Source organism: Carassius auratus, unplaced genomic scaffold (assembly GCF_003368295.1).
Source record: "Carassius auratus strain Wakin unplaced genomic scaffold, ASM336829v1 scaf_tig00007861, whole genome shotgun sequence".
Lineage (NCBI taxonomy): Eukaryota > Metazoa > Chordata > Actinopteri > Cypriniformes > Cyprinidae > Carassius > Carassius auratus.
Window position 1 is genome coordinate 27,398 of NW_020523882.1, and position 11,978 is coordinate 39,375.

An 11,978-nucleotide genomic window follows, 5' to 3' on the forward strand; every position below is an offset into this window, starting at 1 on the left:
AAATCAAAGGGTTCGATCACAGTGGCGGAGAGAGTGGAGAATAGCTAATGTATCTGGCTCTTTCTCTGCGAGAGCATTGGTATGCATGCTGACTCCTTATCCCTTTGTGTTTTCTTGTGTTTGTCAGAAGGGATGTGTTTGTACAAGATTTCATGAATCTGAATGAGAAGGAAGGTTTTTTCTTTGATGAAGCATTTGGCCTGTGTGTTTGCAGAAACCATTGTGATGTCTTAATGAAGAGTGTGTGGAATACATCATAGACAGTGACAGAAATATTGAAAAGAAGAACAGAGAGAGAGAGAGAAAGACAAAGACTGTGTCAGATGATGACTTGTGTCACTTGTGTGCAGGTTTGTGGTATGTGTCTGTACTAGGGATGTCAAATTTCGATTATTTCCATGATCGATCGTCGTTTAAATTAACAATCAATTAATCGATTAATCGTTAACCATAATACTGCAAAATGCGTCTATTGCAGGCACGCAGTCAGCGGTATGACAGGATGTGCAAAAGCCACACACAAAACGCTTTCTCACTTGAATTAAACAGGTTTTAGTCTGAATAAAATGCTAGTAGCAGGATTATAAAATGAATAGATGCGATTATGATCATTTGATAAAATGAAGAGAGCGCGCCATACTTTTGAGGTCATTTTACTTTGTTGACAGTTTCCAATCCCGCTCGGAGAACGCTGAACGCGCCTCATTAAATGGTTTTGTGGTGCTCGTTGTTGTATTTTAAAGCACAATTGCAATGTTTTCAACTGACATTATTGTATTTAAAATAAAATTATCCGAAATGTGAATCGCGTGTGACTGCGCTGCACATTAAGTGAACTACATCGGCGCTGCTGCACCAAAACACACTGTTGCTCACATTAATTTGATCCTGCTGGATTCTGTCCTAGAAAATGTCTGATTTTTAAAAATCCGGCATACAGCGCATTAGATCGTGACAGTGCATGCGTGCAGACGAGGATGAGCGAGCGCGGCTTTGGCTAGATTTATTTGGAGGTTATTGCTCATGTCTCATTCGGCACAAATCGAAATGTTTCCATATTCGCAATGTATTTGAATGTTAAACTATTATTTATAATGTAAACTAGGCTTGTACTTAACATGCATTCGCATATAGACGGAAAAGATGATCCTCTTCATAGGAGCAAAAACGTCCTTGGAACAGCAGAGAGGACCGGTATACTACGGTCTATTTAAACTGACCAGTGTAACCTTTTAAATGTTTAGTTGACTATTTTATTTTGATAATGAACAGACTGTGATGTAAGTTTGAATCGCTAGAATATACGTGTGCAGCAGGCTCCAGCGCGATCGAAACAGCTGAGACAGAAGAAAAATATATATATTTTCCGCAAAAGTGTTTACTTTCATTTGTGCACACTCACAATAAAAACAGAAGATTTGTGCTCTTGTAAAATAAAGCAAACAAACAGAATGCGTTGTCATCCTTTTTTTTTTTTTTTTTTTTTTGTGAACTTATGGAGCGGAGCGCCCACACTTCTGTTTTAAATCCGTTAATCTTAATTATTCAAGTCGGATATATTTCGCATAGCCTGTTTAAAAAAAAAAAAAAAAAAAAAAAAAAACATGAAAACAAATTGTTATTTTTATGTTGGGCCTATTACTTAGTAGGCTATAAATTTTCCTTAAAGCATCCCATTTTGTCTCAGGGCTTAGAACCTGTGCCCTAGTCAGGTCCATGCAGAAACTTGTGAACGATGCTCGGCGTCACCGTTTAGTGACAGCAGTGAATGCTCCAGGAATGTGTCGGTCACAGCGCCTATTAATCGCTGTTTTGAATCCAGCAATTATTTATTTAGAAATTATAAGATCTGATTATGACAAGTGTGGTATAAAAGCTTTGTTTATTAGAGGAATAATAGGTTAACTGGACCCCATAGTCTTCATTTACGCGGCTTTGTTCTGGTTTGCCGGTTGGTCACGAATTTCCACAAATTCAGTATATTTAGGCATTGTTTCTTTTCCTAAATCTTCATAGTCTAACCCTCTAATTTCCCAGGTTTATTTTATTATCTTTCGCTTTTAATAACTGTTTTCGCATCTCTTACTGTGGTAAACATGGGAAGGGAAATTAAAGATTTCATGAATTAAGAATTCGTTCGATTTATTAATTTGTTCCCTTATTTCACTTAAATCATGGGTTATTTAGGGAACAAAATTAATGAAACATGGACAATTGCCACATTTATAATTCGTAGGAATTAATTAACAAGTTGTAGGAATGAATAGACTACCTGTCCTGTCACTGTGTCCCGCAGCCCTGCAAAGCGCACGATATAAAACAGTTATCTGATGAAATGATTAGTAACTACATTTCTATTGCTTTTAATGTTGAAGAACTTTTATGTTGTTTCTATTTTAATGTACTTTAAAGTTTAAATCACATTAAAAGCTTAATTTGTACATTGTGAATGAATGATGATGCTTTTATATATCGTCACCGTCACTCACAGCCGCTCGCACGTGTTGAGTGCGCATGAGCCGCACGCAGCCCAACATTGAATCGGTTAACCGACCATTGACAGCCTTAATCGATTGCATCTCTTATCGACAATTAATCGATCATTGATTAATCGTTGACATCCCTAGTCTGTACGTCTGCATGCTTGCATTTGTTGTTGTGGGCATTTGTGCATTAGAAAGATTCATGACCTTCTTGATTAATCAAGAACTGTGTACATTACATTTATTCATTTAGCAGATGCTTTTATCCAAATTGACTTACTGTATTTTTCGGATTATAAGTCGTACCTGAATATAAGTCGCATCAGTCCAAAAATACGTCATGATGAGGAAAAATATATATATAAGTCGCACCGGACAATAAGTCGCATTTATTTAGAACCAAGAACCAATAGAAAACATTACCGTCTATAGCCGCAAGAGGGCGCTCTATGTTTTCAGTGTAAACTACAGGAGCAGTGAGCAGCATAGATCGCCCTCTAGTGGCTGTAAACAGTAATATTTTCTCTTGGTTCATGACTCTTAGTTTCATTTCTCGTAGTTCATGTCAAATTAATTTTGTTAAATAAGTCGCACCTGACTATAAGACGCAGGACCAGCCAAACTATGAAAAAAAGTGTGACTTATAGTCCGGAAAATACGGTATATTTCATCATGAGCATGTAGCAAAGTATCGTTGAAAGTAATATGACAGAAGTTAAGTATTATAGAAAATTAAGTCATTTATAGGTGCACTGAACAGATTTTAAGCAGTTTAAATGTTTTTTCGAAACATATGAGTAATTTGAATTATTGGAGTTTGTTTTATGAGAAAATAATATTTGAGTTTTTCTACTTCAAAATGTGATGTTTAATTCAATGCGTTAATTGACGTTCTTTATAATTATTTGTGAAATTGACTAGCAATTTCTAAATAAAATTTTTCCAACAACAGGGAACATTAAATATCGAAGCAATCCATAACACACAAAATGCCTACTGTATGTGTTCATCCAAGATCCAGTTCTTGACAGCAAAACAGCTAGCGGTCAGAGTGCAGTGCAGCATGAAATAGAGATAAAAAGACACAAAGGATCAAAACATCAAAACAAGATAAAAAAAACAGTTTCATTTAGCAGTTAGTAAACAAACTCCATTCATCCAGACCATCGGGTGTTTACAACTGTGAAGAAGAAGAGGAAGAAGAGCCAGAGAAATGTGAACAAAACTACACTTGAACTCACTGTGATTCATTAAATTTGTTTCACTCAAATTTGAATAATTACAATGAGTGGCACAAAGGGAAACTCATCATCAACATTAAATATTGATTTTAATCATACAACAGTACTTTATATTAATCTGCCACGTTCTACCCTCTTCATTTGTGAAATATTTTCTTTCATAAACTGTAGAAATTGGTTGTTACAAAAAAGTGAATGCTGGATAAAAACCTTTACACATCTGTCCTGAGCATTCAGCTTGTTCTTACTGTAATGTTTCATCCTGGGACTGATCATTGAATGGAGCATTCTCTCTGGATAAGAGCAGAGCGACTGACGACAATGATATATTGTTAGAGCTGACAGATATGTAACATTGAATAGCATTAACCAAACATCTCCTGGAATGATTCAGGGGAAAAATGTAAAACAGTACCACAGAGAAAAGTTTACGATCCTTCATGCAATTACAAGGTCAAATGCACATTAGAAGCCTCAAAAAAGTCACCAAGCATTTGTGCATACTCATTGTGTGCCAAAAGACTTGTGTTACATCCAAATACAATACTTCCCTGCTATGTAGTAGAAGAAAAGAGTATGTGAAAAAATAGTATGTCCAAATTTACAGTATTCATGGGAAAAGAGCCAGGATGACCTACTATTTCCAGTGAGATTCTGAAATAAGCATCCAATGGACACTTCACTATCCCATGATGCCACAGGGAGGAGTTCTGAATAGTATTGAAGCAACACAACTGATGTTTAGGTCACATGTATATGACAACATGACAAATAGAGTATGTCAGGATTACATACATACTACACACATTCACACCAAATGGAATTCTTTTCCGAAGCAAAAATATAAATGTGGGCTGGTTCTCCCCCAGAAAACTATTTTACTGGAATAGATGCCATTTCCTGTATTCTGGAGCATTTTAATGAAACATTTGCTTTTATAGCCTAAAACGGTTACCACATTCCTGGCAAGGTTTCCCAAAATCTAACAAAGCAGCTAAAGTCTAGTTGTTTTGAACAAAAAAAAAATGATATGCTAAAATGCTTCGTTTAACATGCTGTGTCGTGGGAGTGCAGTAGACGCGAGTTGTGAAAGTACGGAATGGAATGTAGTTTATATGGAGTCTGTATGGAGGGAATGGATTTGAGGTGGAACAGCGTGGAAGTCAAGGCAGGAGCTGAAACACAGGATGAGTTTAATTTATTAGGGTATTCCTCAAGTGGAATGGATTTGACTGATGACGCTCTGAAAAGTGAACAATAATAAATGCTAAATTAGAGATGGTAAAAGTGAGTGGGACCAGTATCAGTGGTCATAAAAACCACATTCAAAGGTTTTGATGCCCATGCTCAGAGAGAATGTGTTTTAGGAAATGGTGTCAATTTTAGTGCCATTTAGCTTATATTTAATATCTCAGGGTTTAATCTTCTAAAGTTAATTGAGCTCAATAATTGGGGGTGAAGACACTTAAAGACCAAGAGCATTTCAGGGCTGCATTCAGACATAATCTCATAAGGCCTTTGAGATGTTAATTTTGGTAAAGTGTTAAAGAAATGCTGAGAACTCTTTTGACTATAATTGCACACATTCTTCATTAGGGTATATATTACAGCTATTAGCTAAAACTCCAATATGGTATGAATGAAAAGGCCTGCTGTTTCCTTCATCATCCAGTTCCTAGGGAAAATGTGAATGCATAAAATGTGCAATTGAGAATGAGAAAGAGACACAAAGTCCTTGTGAGCTAAAAAAAGAAAAAAGACAATGGATCCAGAAGCACAGTCTGGGAATGGTGACAATTACCCACATTTCAGCTAATTTACTTCAATTTAAATGTGAAAACTGCCTAACCTCTGAACCATTGTTATTTATGTCTGCAGAATTTTAATGAAAGAAAAAATCTGATGCAAATATTTCCACAAATTTGCATTTGTTGACAGTCAAATTAGGCCTTTAAAAGTTATTTTCAAACTGGGGTCCATGGAAAACTTTAGAGATAAAGCATATATATACACATATTATATATATATATATATATATATATATATATATATATATATATATATATATATATATATATATATATATATATATATATATATATATATATATATATATATATATATATATATACATAACAGCAGGGTGCTATATAATTAGAAAAAGATAATAATATCTAATAAGTAATAATAGTAATAGATAAAGAAAATATAATAGAAAGTAAATATTTCAAAATATTTTCTAAATATTATTTTACACATAGCCTCTTTATAAGCCCAGCTGTTGTGGAGGATGTGCTGTATACTGTATACTGTCTACCCGACTATAGACTGAACTAGGGTAGTGATAAAATATTGATAAAGCAGCTAATAATCGATAATGATGAATCAATAACAAGTTTGTCGATTGATTGGATTGGTTAGATCGAACTAGCTTGTCTTTGTCAGTCACTGTTAAACATGAGCTTCCGTTCATGCACGTCAAATACTGTAGATGAAGCGTAACAAAGAAAGCTTTGTTATATTTGTTGTTTTATTGTGTAATATGGGCATATTTTAAAACTTTTTTAATATACATAGTATATAGCAGCCTACATTCAAGCAGTGTTGTTTTAGTATAACAGATACTATTCGAGTCAGATTTTTTTGTTAATTTTGTTAAAGTTAATTTTAGTTCATGTGTTTGTATGTGTGTATATTTTTGTTTCTGTCATTTTGTTTTTAAATGTATATATAGTAAACATTTCTATGTAGTTTTTATTATTTTTGTATTTTTATTTTTAAATATTTTAGTACATCATGTTAAACTAAAGAAATGTTGCCTTGTTAAAATAATAAATAAATAATAATAAAGTTATTTAATATTTTTATTTTATTTCATGTAACAAACATGTTTTTTTTATGGTTTTGGTTTTAGTTAACTATAATAACCCAGTCATGCATCTATATTTTGTTCCCATTGAAAATAACATTGTCCTTGATGTGCAATAAAGTATTTACAGGTATTAGTTTTTAAATCATAAAAATATGCAAAGCTCTGCCTCTACATACAAACACATAGATCAAAAGCGCATAATTGTCTTGTTAACTTATTGTTTATCATAAGGGCAAAATGCATGTAATGACACAAACATCATGATAGAAAATGACTTCATTAAAGTTGGCGGTCCCCAAGGTGAACAGCAGAGGCTTTGGACATCCCTAGGGGACCATTTTCCAATGAATAGAAATAAAGCATTAAAGCATGCTCAAGTAACCATCACAGCACATACACAAGTGTCCATATGCCACTCTGCCAGCCTTTTCATTCTGCTCTAATACTGCCTGATGTTTTAAAGACACTGTAAATATATTCAGTTCCAGTGGCTGACTCTTAATGTGCCAATTAAAAGAAAAGTGAAGCTAGATGGATTTGGAGTTTCCATGATAATAACAGATCAATTGGGGATCAGACTTTTTTAGTCATAGTGGAAAAAGAGTAAATAAACACAGCAAAACCATAAATCTGATACTTCAAAAATGGAAACTGAGACTTGTTTACTACTAGACTAATTTTTATCAACTCTCCTTCATGTTAGTGCATCTGCCTCGTCTAGAAAAGCTTCAGGCTTCATTCTCATCTCCAGCCTCCCCAATACGTCCCAGTCTTTCCATCTCACGCTATATGAAAGCAATCAGTTTTTCACAGACAAAATCTCCTCTCCTTTTTCCCTGTATGGAGCGTTTGGTCCGCACTTTCCCTGAGGAACTATCTGTACATCAGACAGTGTTATCCACAGCAGGACTTTTGGCTTTGCTTTTAAGTCTTGCTCATTCCAATTCAGCTTTCTAAAAGCCAAACAGGCCACTGAGACCGGTTTCACAGAAGCTTGTATCTATCTACACTCTGATGAGCTTCATCTCACACACATTAACATTTCCGTTTTATTATTCTTATCTTCATTCACAGTCTATTTATTATAGAGCCAATCTGTCACTTTCACTGTTAGAGGTTGGCTGTTTATTGGCGAGTTAATGGCCCATTTCTTCCTGCTGAGACCTGTTTGTTGGCCATCTATGAATAGAGTCTAATCTCAGGTGGATGTCCTCCAGAGGGATCTTACCGTTCTGCATTGAATTCGCATGATAAGTAGTTGCAGCCTTACAAGTAATATGACATAATGTGTGTGGTAAAAGATGCTCATGCATAATTTTGGAGATGTACTCAACCGAAAGTATTGGCCACTTAGTCCAGATGAATTATGTCATGTTGACTTTGCACCCGACGGAGTTTAATTGAGTCTAACAAACTGATGTTTTGATCCTGATCATTTGCTGATTCAGGTGTGAATGGTCCGTTTTGATCTTCAAGATTGTCTGATTTGCATGTGATCATTGAGAAGAGATGTTGATTAACCTTGTGCAGTTGTGGGAATAAGCTTCACTACCTTCAAGGGAAGTCATTTAAAAATGGTATGTTAAAGGTCAAACACTGTGTTGGCCAATTAGTCTGAATTTCTTAAATGGCTAAATCTGCATGATTTTCTAAATGTTATGGTATCACTAAATAATTGTCACAGGTAAGGTATTGGCATTTAGATGCATCTTATCATACTGGGAATTATTTCTGAGAGTAAAACAGCCACTGTACTCTGTGTTGTTTAGTATGTTGTTGTTTTATTAGTATTTTAAAATTATGAATTGTTAATGCATGCATTCATAAAACACTATATCAATCGATAGATTCTGCTATCTAGACAGAGTCTGCTATCAGACTGGCCACTTGTGATGGTTTGCCGCTAGGCAGGACATATACAACAAATAGTTAGAACACATCCAAATTCTCTTGGCAAGTAAAAAGGTCTTAAAATCATGCCAAGGATTTCTATATTGTGGTCACAAATCTTACATTTGACTGAGTGAGCATGGCACCACACGTCATTTATATACACACATGTCCCCCATCCTCTACTTTTTTCCCGAATCTTTATTCCTGTCTGCCTGTACTAAGGTGAAGCTGGGAAGTTCAAAAGCTCATTGTAGGTTGTAGCCAGATTTCCATAAAACATAATAGAGAAGCCTCGCGGTTTCATTACAGTACCTTATGTATGATTTTAAGGTGTCCACTTTGTAGTTTAAAGAACGCAGATTGCTGTAGATGATGATCAGGGTAGCGGGGGTCAGTTAAATCTGAGAAAAAGATGAGTCCTTATGCCACCCCTCTCCTACGTTTATTCCTTTTTGGTCTAACCACCTCCTGTGGTATATTTGCTTCCACCTTTAGGTTTTTTAGATAACTTGTAACCATCCTTCGAGGCATCCTTGTATTTATCTCCAGTAGAGCCTTTCGGCTGTACCAATGAACGGGTAATGATTGGTGATGGAATTCAGATCGCTGAACTCCATTCTCTTGGTTCCATTTGCAGGCTCCAACCATGTTTCACACGCACCAATAATCCTCAAAGTCAGAGCCAAATAATAAAACTTTTCGGATTATCGAGCATCGTACCAGAAATAGCTGGTTTTCATTTCTTACATGCATCTTGCATGTCTTTTATGTTCTTAATAAACACTCACTGCTTTTATAACTTATTAATTTTCTATAATTAAATTATACTGAAAAACTGTTCTTTTGGTCTGGAGTCTGGACAAAAAAAAAAAAAAAAAACATCTAGTTGAACAGAATATGAACTTTGTCAACTGTTTGACAAACTTTATAATTTATGTACAGTGATTAGCAAAGGAATAACCTTGAGCAAAATAATTTGTTCTTTACATCTTAGGATCTCTGTACCATGTAAAAATAGTCATGTTTTATCTTAATTATTCTAACCAGACAGGAAAACAATCTGATATGTCAAATAGATGTGTACATTAACCTGATTTAGCCAACTCGTACCTGTCTTGTTGGGATGTGCCTGAATGTTGTTTTTTTTTTGGCAAAGTTTGTTCATTTATTTATGTAATGGATGCTACTTTAATCATAATTAACACAATCTGGATTTTACTTTTTCAGTAGCATTTACATGCATTTTATTTGTATTTAGCATCAGCTTGACACTATTTTTTGTAACTACTTTTAAATTAGTGTGGAACTATATCAATTTCCAGGGCACCAATTGCCTAGACACTGTTTTTAAAAATGTGCTTTTAACAAATGCTGGATTATGCTTTTTTCAAAAATGCATTAACTTGGAATCGATTTGTGTTTAGCATTAGCTCAGCTCTCTTGTTCAACTGCTTTAATGTATCCATTACTCCTAATTTTCTGTTACATTGTACACTTAGCTACTGTTAAATGTGTTTTAAATAAAGTTATAAAAAACAACTACTGGATCTATCTTTTTTTTCAGTTTGCATTAGCATTTGCTTGGATCTCATTCATTTTATATAGCATTAGCTTGGCACCAATGCTGTGAACTTTATTTTAATGAGGTTTTGCATTACTAAGGGCATTGATTTTAGTTTCATTATTCGTTAACGTCATACTGATTTTTAAATATGGGTGTACTTTAAGTATGTTTAGACATTTACTGTACTTACAGACTTGAAAGAACAGTTTTACTTTTTACTTGTTGCTTAATTCTGTTTGTCTCTTTATTTTGTTTGAAGGGGGCATCTTTGAGACACGGGAGAATGAACCTGTCAGCATGGATTGAACTCGCCTTTAAATTTGCAGTTACAAGTATCAACCGAAACAGAACCTTGATTGCCAAACACCAACGTTGACCTATGATATCCAGAGAGTAAACCTCTTTGACCAGCTTTGAAGCCTCCCGAAGGGGTATGACTCTTTTCTTTACAGCCAAAACATGTTAATAGAAGCAATGGTATATCCACAGCTAATATTCCTTCAAATTTTGAGTGATAAAGATGAACAATATTTCAGAAGAAATTTCTAATTTCTAATTTTAATCGCCACTGTACATTTTTGTATTTATTTTACAATTTTATTTTAGAAAGTTTGTGACACAGGTGAATATACTTAATGCGTTTGTTTAAAATTGTTCTTGGGTTTGTAATTGTGTATTAAATAATGATATATAATATTATGTATTGGATTTCAGTTCAGTATAGTTTATTTTAAATGTTTAAATACTTTTGACATACTTGAAAAACTTGGACAGTTCAAAATCATGTGTAAATCATGGGCAGATGTTGTAAAAATGAGCTACTTTGTTAATTTTATGTTCAGTATTCTATTTAACAATTTAGTAGGTCTCACAACAAAAACATTATTTGTGCCTCTTATGCTTTAATTAGAACTTCTAGACCAACAATTTTAATGGAAATACCATTGTAAGCTAATTTTAATGAAAACTTAGCAGAGCTAACAAGGCTAGACTATTTGCTTTTATTATCTACACAACTTTCTTATGTTTTCTCATACCACCACATATTTTCTTCTGTCTACTTTCTCTCCATTTTTCTTCTCTCAGTATGTGACCAGCTGGCCCTGGGGGTTGCGGCGGTCTTCGGCCCCTCTCACAGCTCCTCGGTCAGTGCCGTCCAATCCATTTGCAATGCCCTAGAGGTGCCGCACATCCAGACGCGCTGGAAACACCCATCCGTTGACAATAAAGACAATTTTTACATAAACCTCTACCCTGAGTACACCTCCATAAGCAGGGCTATCCTGGACATTGTCCTTTTCTACAAATGGAAGTGTGTTACTGTGGTTTACCGAGGACAGCACAGGTGGAGTGACTGTTATGGATTGGAAAGGGGTGACAGTTTTTACAAAGGGATTTTTGAAGTGTGCTTTTTTTGAGGTTTTGTTGAGAGGCTTTTTGAAGTGGGATCTTCATACCTTTGAGCTTTTAAAATGGGACACTGCAGGCCACAAAATTTATACTGAAATTCTCTTTTTGTGCTGGCAAGAATATCTGATGTCCACATACATTTACATTCAATTATATTTTAAACAAGTGGGAATTCACTGAATTTATCAGTAACCCCAACATTGCTTATCGCATTATTTATTTTGTGCTTTTTTCAAGCCTGGGATAATGGTGTGCTGATATCCACTCAAGGCCATGCTGTTTAAGTTTTGTTGGTAAACAGTAAAGTTTTACATTTAAACCAGCATTTGAAAGCTTGTCTTTTCCACAGGGATCTCCTCATGAATTTTATACATTTAAGCTGTCAACTTGCATATTTTACTCATCAGCCAAGAGGATTTTTTATTCTGGTAATGTTTGATATAGGACAGTTCTGTGACTGGTTTGGAAACAGCAAAATGTAAAGTCGAGACATCACACACAGCTAGCCTTTAATG